Source organism: Micropterus salmoides, unplaced genomic scaffold (assembly GCF_014851395.1).
Source record: "Micropterus salmoides isolate LMB-PRFRI ecotype aquatic unplaced genomic scaffold, ASM1485139v1 Ms_hic_scaffold_1, whole genome shotgun sequence".
Lineage (NCBI taxonomy): Eukaryota > Metazoa > Chordata > Actinopteri > Centrarchiformes > Centrarchidae > Micropterus > Micropterus salmoides.
The window spans coordinates 19333880-19343601 of record NW_024040040.1 but is presented as its reverse complement, the minus strand read 5'-3'; the positions used below and the strand labels follow the sequence as shown (position 1 = coordinate 19343601).

At 42.4% G+C, this 9722-nt stretch overlaps 1 non-coding gene across 1 annotated transcript; it reads right to left on the bottom strand.

Moving 5' to 3' along the window:
* Positions 1-409: 409 nt before the first annotated feature.
* Positions 410-482, bottom strand: trnaq-uug. The gene has a single exon. It is a non-coding gene; the product is annotated as a tRNA-Gln (tRNA).
* Between the last annotated feature and the right edge of the window lie 9240 nt (positions 483-9722).

The following is a 9722-nucleotide window of genomic DNA, read 5'->3' as shown; positions in this document are numbered from 1 at the left end:
ATTAACATTACGATTGTTATCATTAACACTACTATAAATATCTATACCATTTTTCATTTAGTCTATAGCAACATCACCTTTACTGTCTGTACCTCTGTGTGTGAATATTGTGTAGGCTGCCCCTGCCTCTCCCCCGCCCCAACTGGTCGACGCAGATGCCCGCCCACCCTGAGCCATGGTTCTGCTCGAGGTTTCTGCCTCTTAAAAGGAAGTTTCTTCTTGCCTCTGTCGCCTAGTGCTTGCTCTTGGTGGAAACTGTTAGGCTTCTGTAAATAGCATCATAGAGTATGGTCTAGACCTGCTCTTTTATGAAAAGCGCTGTGAGATAACTTGTTGTGATTTGGCGCTATATAAATAAAATTGACTTGAATGGCTTCAACTATTAAACCATAAATCAGCCTTTGGCTTTCAACCACGAAGGGACTTGAACCCTCAATCTTCTGATCCAAAGTCAGACGCCTTGTCCATTAGGCCACGTGGTCCCATTTTGGTCACTCACATGCTGTTACAGTGGGTTATTTATTGTCTTGTTACAGAAATGTGGAACTCCAACTCAAGAGCTTAGTGTTGTTAGCACCATGTGAAAACAAAAATCATCTGTGCCAACCTGCCCTCCATTCAGGACATACAGAGTCAGGAAACAGGCAGGAACCATCACTGCAGGTCCATCTCACCCTGGACACAACCTGTTCCAACTTCTCCCCTCTAGTAGGCGCTACAGAGCACTGTACGCCAAAATCAACAGACTCAAGAACAGTTTCTTCCCACAAGCCATCACTCTGATGAACAGCTGACTCTGATGACTCACAATGTCAGGAACCATTCCTGTGCAATAACCTAGTAACTCTGCCACCTGTTTACTGGCTACCACATACTATTTATTCATTATTCTCTATTTCAGAGTCAAATTCCTCGTATGTGTACACATACCTGGCAATAAAGCTGATTCTGAGATGAGACAGAGAATGAGAAGTATATTAATAGTGAGGTGTCCTTAGGTCGTGACCGGTGATATCATCAACATATTTTAATTTAGGGCTAACTCATTTGTATTACTTTCTAAACAAAGAACGATATCTAAAGCAGTTTACAATAGCCTACAAACAATATAGTTAGAGTAGTGAAGTGCAATACGCATCTTAATGTTTTTATTTTGCTTGTCTAGTACAGAACAATGTGTTGCATTATGTTGTTTGCTTAATGCCTCATTCACCATGTGACACATTTCTATAATACAGTAAAATGACTTGTCAACTATTTGTCATAAGTTGAAAGACAATTGCTGAATATATAAACAAGTTTTTTTGCTGGTGATATCACTAACTGAGGCCATGAATACTCACAGCACAGCTAGTATTCGAGAGGCACCTCACCTACTACACAGTAGGAAAGTCCCTTTTGTGCCTATTGAATCAGAATCAGCTTTTATTGCCAGGTATGTGTACACATACGAGGAATTTGACTCTGGATTGTACATTGCTCACGATGTGCTTACTCATAAAAAAAATACAAAATAATAAAAAAGTATAGATAAGTATAAGTATTTTGTGCAGGGAAATGACTTGAGGTAGGTGGATTTGGTATACAGTATCTACAATATGACAATATGACAGTATGAACAGCACTGAAATAGAGAATGGTGAATAAATAATAAGTGTTAGCCAGAAAACAGGTGGCTGATTAGAAGTAGAGGTACTGGGTTATTGCACAAGAATTGTTCCTGATACGATGAGTCAGAAATCAGCTGTTCATCAGAGTGATGGCTTGTGGAAAGAAACTGTTCCTAAGTCTGTTGGTTTGGGCATACAGTGCTCTGTAGTGCCTACCAGAGGTGAGAAGCTGGAACAGAGGAATCTGGGGTGAGATGGATCTGCAGTGATGTTTCCTGCCCGTTTCCTGAATGGAGGGCAGCTTGGCACTGATGATCTTTTCTGCAGTCCTGACTGTCCGTTGTAGTCTATCCTTGTCCTTTTTGGTGGCAGATCCAAACCAGGCAGTGATGGACGTGCAGAGAACAGACTGGATGATGGCTGTGTAGAACTGGATCAGCAGCTCCTTAGGCAGGTTGAGCTTCCTGAGCTGGCGCAGGAAGTACATCCTCTGCTGGGCCTTCTTGATGATGGTGTCCTCGTTGGGCTCCCAATTCAAGTCCTGCGAAATAGTGGATCCCAGAAACCTGAAGGATTCCACAGCAGACACAGGGCTGTTGAGTATGGTGATGGGGCAGAGTGGGGAAGCTCCTCCAGAAGTCCACAATCATCTCTACAGTTTTGAGCGTGTTAAGCTCCAGGTTGTTCTGACCGCACCAGAGAGCACAGCTGATCAGCCTCCCATCTGTAGGCCGACTCATCACTGTCCCGGATGAGGCCGATGACCGTTATGTCATCAGCAAACTTCAGGAGTTTGACAGATGGTTCTTTTGAGGTGCAGTCGTTGGTGTAGAGGGAGAAGAGCAGTGGGGAGAGCACACACCCCTGTGGGGGCGCCAGTGCTGATAGTCCGGGTGCTGGATGTGATGTTTCCCAGTCTCAACTGCTGACTCCTGTCAGTCAGGAAGTTTGTGATCCACTTAAAGGTGGAGGCTGGCACAGTGAGCTGGGTGAGTTTGGTGCTGAGGATGTTGGGGATGATGGTGTTGAACGCCGAGCTGAAGTGCTAGCTGGTCTGCACAGATTTTCAGGCAGGACGGAGACATACCGTCTGGGCCAGGAGCCTTCCTGATCTTCTGCCTTTGGAAGAGGTGGCTCACGTCCTCTTCACAGATCTTGAGTGCAGATGAGGGGTCAGAGAGAGGGGGTGGCAGTGTGTCAGAGGGGGAAGGTGACTGTTTGAAGATGGTGTTGGAGCGGGAGAGAGGTGTGACTGTGGGCTTTTCAAACCTACAATATAAGCCATTCAGCTCGTCTGCCAGTTGTTGAGTACCAGCAGTGTTGGGGGATGGTCTCCTGTAGTTGGTGAGTGTCCGCAGGCCTCTCCCAACTGACGCAGGATCGTTGGCTGCAAAGCTGTTATTTAGCTTTTCAGCATAGCACCTCTTTGCAGCTTTGACCTCTTTAGTCATTGTGTTCCTGGCCTGGTTGTACAAGACTCTGTCCCCACTTCTGAAGGCCTCTTCCTTGGTCTGACGAAGCTGCCTGAGTTTCGCGGTGAACCAGGGTTTTTGCTTGCTGTATGTGCGGAAGGTTTTAGCCAGCACACACATGTCCTCACAAAAACTGATTGAGTTTGTCCAGGTAAGTGCAGCTGCCCTGCAGTATCTTTGTAGCTGTACCTGTGGCCTGTACTATGTAGCGAGTTAACTGGCTTATCCAGGGAACTTCAGGAGTAAAGCTTGATTTATACCCCTGCGTAGCTATGCACATAGCCAGGCATTCTGTGTCAAATCGACGGCGTAGGCTACGGGACTACGCAAAGGCTACGCCGTCATTTGAAAAGGCTACACCAGCCACATGTTTACAATTTTACCCCCATTTACGTTAGCGGAGGGCTAAACCGGAAGTTAGTCTGCTCGGCTGCCAAAAGTCAACACAGTGGACACTGTAGCGCTACTGCCGACTAGCGTTTGGGGGTGTAATTGCAGAATGTCCACTGTGTTGCCAAAATGTGTCTATTATTCAGGCATGCTTCTGCACATGTAGACATTGCATTTGTGCTTCTTCTTATAATGACTGAACTAGTTGGAGTCTGATGTCTTTCTCCAAAACTTTTCCTTTTCAAACATGACAATAACACACACACAGATGTTACTCGACTTTCTGGAGACTGTCATTTTCGTTGAAATACTTTCTGAAGACAGAAAACAATGGTATGAAAACGTATAAACGTGTGATGACACGAGTGGAGAAACAAACAAAACCTTGCAATGAATACAAACTGTTGTTAGGATATTCATGGAGCACATAATGTTTCATGGTGACCGTCTGTTCTCCAAAATTGTCCAGGGAGACATTGCCAATGACACAGATCTCGAACTTAGGATACATCCTCAAAGACGAAGCTCGTGAGTGAATGAGTTTCTTTTACCACATCTATCTTTCCATTCAGGATGCAGAACATTTCAGTGTTAAAGTGTTAATATGTGAGTAAAGTGATTAGGAAATGAATAAAAACAAGAAACAAAGAAAAGAACAAAAGCACATTGTGACAAAAAGATAAGATGTTCCCAGTGAAGGGTCTTTCGGTTTAGGATGCAGTCTTGGAGGAAGATGCAGTGTTTAGGTTTAGAGAGGAGGAGAGAAGAGGCGAGAGAATCGGCGAGAGAATCATTCACTCTCATTGTGTTGCACAGGGTTTGGTAGATGAACTGATGTTGAGAGAGGGCTGCTCAGTTTAAGATGATTTCACAAAAGTATGAAGCACTTGAAGTATGTTTGTAAGAGAGAGAGAGATGAGGCAGTCAGATAAAAAAAAAAATGCACGAATGAATCCTACATTCTGGCCAGGGATTGTGGGTTCAAGTCCCATCTGAGGTGTGGTGCAGTGGAGAACTGTTTATTGAATGAAATCATCCTCCACTAAGGCTACCACTTCTACAAAATTTAGTGTAATCATTTATCAGTGACTTTATGTCAGTGTTTTATTCAGTCCAAATTATCATTTTGACTTTTCTTTAAAAAAAATCCTTTTCAGAAGTTACAAACATTAGCCTATAATTATTCTGACTTGAAATGTTAAATTATATTATAGAATATATTTACTGCTGAGAGTTCACATAACAAACTAAAGAAATTATATCAAATTAGGAGACTTCCCCCACATGTTTTGTTTTAGGGCTAAACGCTCCCTTTTTTGTATAAAAAACTAAAAAAAACATACATGTCATCATTATCTACTTTATAGTTTTCATTTCATTAATTAGATCTAAGTTCTTGATTTGGGCCTTACATTGGAACTACCCAAAATTGTGTGGCATTATTGCACTATACACCTCGCATGTTTGTAATGCATATAATAGTGGATCCTAGTAATCACGTGTATTATTTAATTGTTAAGGACTCTCGAGTCGTTTAACGGGATTTTAAAGCTATTACATCCAGGAAACATAATAACTGGATTCAGTCCTGGGCCCTGTTTCAGAAAGCAGGTTCAACAAACTCTGACTGTAAACCTGAGCTCTGGGTTGACGAACTCTGAGCTGTCAAACTCCGAGTTTTCTGTTTCAGAAAGGCCGATCAGAATAAGTTCAGTCAACTCGGAGTATGTTGAGCCTGATAGAAGCGCGTGCGTGGGGATGAAAAAAAGCCATCATCAATGGAGCTTCGATACTACGATTCACCATGGTAACGGGTAAATAAAGGCAGAGCCTCCATTTTAATCGGGTGGAGCTAGAAATATGAACACGTGCCAACGCGGAGCATTATAGGCTCTAAAACGCAGGATCGATACGTTAACAATATTAGGCTACATTTTATACAGCGTTGCTCATTCATTATTTACCAGACTGGAATTTCCTTAATGAATGATAAAGTGCTGTAATTCTCCTCCAGCGTGTTATTCATTTTAAATAGCCTAGCTACAAGCCTGTTTATTCAGCTGTAACCTGACAGGACTAAATGCCAGTGGCAATAACTGAAGATGAAAATATTAATGGAACAGATTAGACATAGTTTAGGCTGCTCATGGGCCAGTGATTGTAAGTGACAGTCCGACTCTGTAGGCCTAACCTGACAGCTGCCTTAATGTCCAGAGTCACTGTGCTATAGAGGAGGACATCCTATAGATTTTATTCTGTGCTGAGGATAAATTTACGATGTCCAAAGATAACTCTCTGTCCATACATCGATGACAGATTGATCATAAAAGCGTCATGTTCAAGATCTTGTTTGGATAAAAAAATAAATAAAATTTAAAAAACTAACAGCCTATTTAACCGTTGTTTCTAAAGACGTAATTGCGTTCCACTATGTGCTTTGATATCGACAGTATGAATGAGGAAATGAAACGGTGTGTGAGACAGCCGTTTCAAGCTCCGCAGGAGGGGAGGAGTCAGGGAGAAACTCAGCGTTAGTTGAAGTAAACCTCCTCCCGAGCAGGTTAGGTTCACAGCGTAAATTGCCGGCGTTACAGACCTACAGTTTATCTGATCTCGCTCTCTAAAACCGAAAACTCAGTTTCCCTCATCTCGGAGGGATGGAGTCCTATTGTCAGGATGGTTGAGTGCAGACTTAGGTGTGGGCCCAAACGCAGAGATATTTAATTGCACATAAACAAAAGTGAAACAAGTTTACTTGAGGGCGCAAGGCATGAGTCCAAATAAAGTCCAAAAAGGCGAAGTTATAATCCAAACAAGATAATCCACAGGCACGTGCACACATAGACATCAAAAGGGGCTCAAGCACCTGCCCTTTTTCTTCCTCAAGAGAAAGTGCCCATGTTTCTGGGATGCTTTTTTAAAAAAAAAAGTATATATATATTCCTGTTTGTGCACAGCTTTCCTGTCAAATAAATATATTTACTGAATAAAAAATCTAAATATCAGGTCAGGAGATAAGACTTTGTGGAGTTCGGACGCTCTGTCTCTCCCTTTCGCTCGCTCCGCGTCTCCAAGCAGCAGCGGAGACAGGCAGCAGCCCCTCCCAGCAGTGTTTTTCTTGGCTTGTGTAGAGGTGAGTGGTGATGAACAAAAGACTGAACTACCAGTGCCTCGAGTTTACAGCTAATTCGCAAAAAGACAAAAGGCAAGTATAAGTCTTGCTAACATGCATGACTCATGGCTAATGTTACTGTAGCCTACTTAATGTAGACACAACAGGTGAATACAGTAAAATTCGTGTCTAATAATGTAATCACGATCGCCATATTGCAAATTAGGCGTTAACTAATTAAAATGCGCTAATTTGCACACATTTGACAAGTCACTGCAGGTGAATAGGATAAAGAAAATAACTAAAGCATGTCACCACAGAGCTTCCTCAGTAAATGACTTACATCAAGACTCTTTATGCTTGAAATGTTATGTTTAAATATGCAGATTAGATTGTTTTAGTTCATTTAGAAGAAATCTAATGCAAACAGATGAGGTAGGCTTAAAACAAACTCCATCTAAATGTGTATTTTGGAAGTTTTCTTTCCATGTATTGTTCCATGAGTAAAAGAAGACAAAAGCAAAATAGACCAAAATCTCAAAATTGACCAGTATATGAAAACATGTCCTGCCTTAAACAGTAACTTTACATGATACAGACAACCCTCCCTCAAATGTGAAACTAAGTAATAAGGAAAAGTGTTATGTAATCCAATAAGACCAGAATAATTAAAAGGATTTATTGCCTTGTCAAAAATAAACAAATTATTAGTGAAACTAACATTTTGTCAAAAAAAAAAAATTATAAATAATTATGAGAAGTGCTGTTTTTTTCCCTTGAGCCCCTGCCCAACAAAATGTCTGTGCACGTCCCAGGTAATCCAAGAACACAGAACAAGGCACAACGGAACACTCAACATTAGACAACATTAGACAACACTAGACAGAGCGTAACGCGCTACAATGACCGGACAAAGACTCAGGGGAAACGAGCAAGGATATATACACAGGGTTAACGAGCTGGGAGGAGGTACACAGATGAGGGACGTGAGGCTAACGAGACACAGGCAGGCAGAAAGAGAGCACGGGAAAACAGAGAGACTGGCATGCAGAGTGCTAACTGGGGGAACAGACTTGACACAGGTTACTGATCACATAACACATCACCAAGAACTGCAACCAACAATGAAAACAGACTGAAGCTGGAATTAAAGAGAACACAGACAAGGGCAAAAACAGAAGTACACAGACCAAAAGTAAACACTAAGACATCAACTGAGACATAGAACTATTGGAGCTAAGATGCAGGAGCTAAGACACAGGGCTAAGATGCAGGACTAAATCTATAATACATGACAGACAGGTACAAAGTGAGCTAAACAGAACCAGCACATGAACCAGGAAATACACAAGGCTAAACAGAGAACACAGGACCAGGAACCGAACCTCATAACCGGAAGCATGGAACAACTGACTAACAGAATGAAGTAGGGAACAGAGACGGAACCAACTGGGAAACAGGACAACACTAAACACAGACATAAACTAGGTTACTGGACACTAGACGATAGACAAGACAGAACCCCAATACCCAACAGACCAAAATAACAGATAATCAACTGACCAAAACTCAAGAGTGCAAAACATGGCATGGCTGACAGGCAGAGTGTGACACCTATTCACTAAAAGATATTGGTCCCATCAGAGCATTATACTAATCTAACTTATTAAAATGATAGAATAATTCGGACTAACACACATTTTTAATGGAGATTTGGAAACCTATACACAAAGTTTATTTTAAAGATTTGGGTTCTCAACTTTACTCTTTTGGCTTTTGAAGCACAGGAAAGCTATTCCATTAATAATAAGAAGATCCAGACTTGAACCAGTAAGTGCCCTCAGCAACCTATTAGAACTTGTGGTTGGGGAGGTCATTTATAAGAAGCTGCTGCAACCCCTTGACTGGGAACAGAACAAAGCGCTTGCTTACAGTGGGTACGGAAAGTATTCAGACCCCTTTAAATTTTTCACTCTTTGTTTCATTGCAGCCATTTTCCAAAAATCAAAAAAGTTCATTTTATTTCTCAGTAATGTACACTCAGCACCCCATCTTGACAGAAAAAAACAGAAATGTAGAAATTTTTGCAAATTTATTAAAAAAGAAAAACTGAAATATCACATGGTCATAAGTATTCAGACCCTTTGCCGTGACACTCATATTTAACTCAGGTGCTGTCTATTTCTTCTGATCATCCTTGAGATGGTTCTACACCTTCATTTGAGTCCAGCTGTGTTTGATTATACTGATTGGACTTGATTAGGAAAGCCACACACCTGTCTATATAAGACCTTACAGCTCACAGTGCATGTCAGAGCAAATGAGAATCATGAGGTCAAAGGAACTGCCTGAAGAGCTCAGAGACAGAATTGTGGCAAGGCACAGATCTGGCCAAGGTTACAAAAAAATTTCTGCTGCACTTAAGGTTCCTAAGAGCACAGTGGCCTCCATAATCCTCAAATGGAAGACGTTTGGGACGACCAGAACCCTTCCTAGAGCTGGCCGTCCGGGGGAGAAGAGCCTTGGTGAGAGAGGTAAAGAAGAACCCAAAGGTCACTGTGGCTGAGCTCCAGAGATGCAGTCGGGAGATGGGAGAAAGTTGTAGTAAGTCAACCATCACTGCAGCAATCCACCAGTCGGGGCTTTATGGCAGAGTGGCCCGACGGAAGCCTCTCCTCAGTGCAAGACACATGAAAGCCCGCATGGAGTTTGCTAAAAAACACCTGAAGGACTCCAAGATGGTGATAAATAAGATCCTCTGGTCTGATGAGAGCAAGATAGAACTTTTTGGCCTTAATTCTAAGCGGTATGTGTGGAGAAAACCAGGCACTGCTCATCACCTGTCCAATACAGTCTCAACAGTGAAGCATGGTGGTGGCAGCATCATGCTGTGGGGGTGTTTTTCAGCTGCAGGGACAGGACGACTGGTTGCAATCGAGGGAAAGATGAATGCGGCCAAGTACAGGGATATCCTGGACGAAAACCTTTTCCAGAGTGCTCTGGACCTCAGACTGGGCCGAAGGTTTACCTTCCAACAAGACAATGACCCTAAGCGCACCGCTAAAATAATGAAGGAGTGGCTTCACAACAACTCCGTGGCTGTTCTTGAATGGCCCAGCCAGAGCCCTGACTTAAACC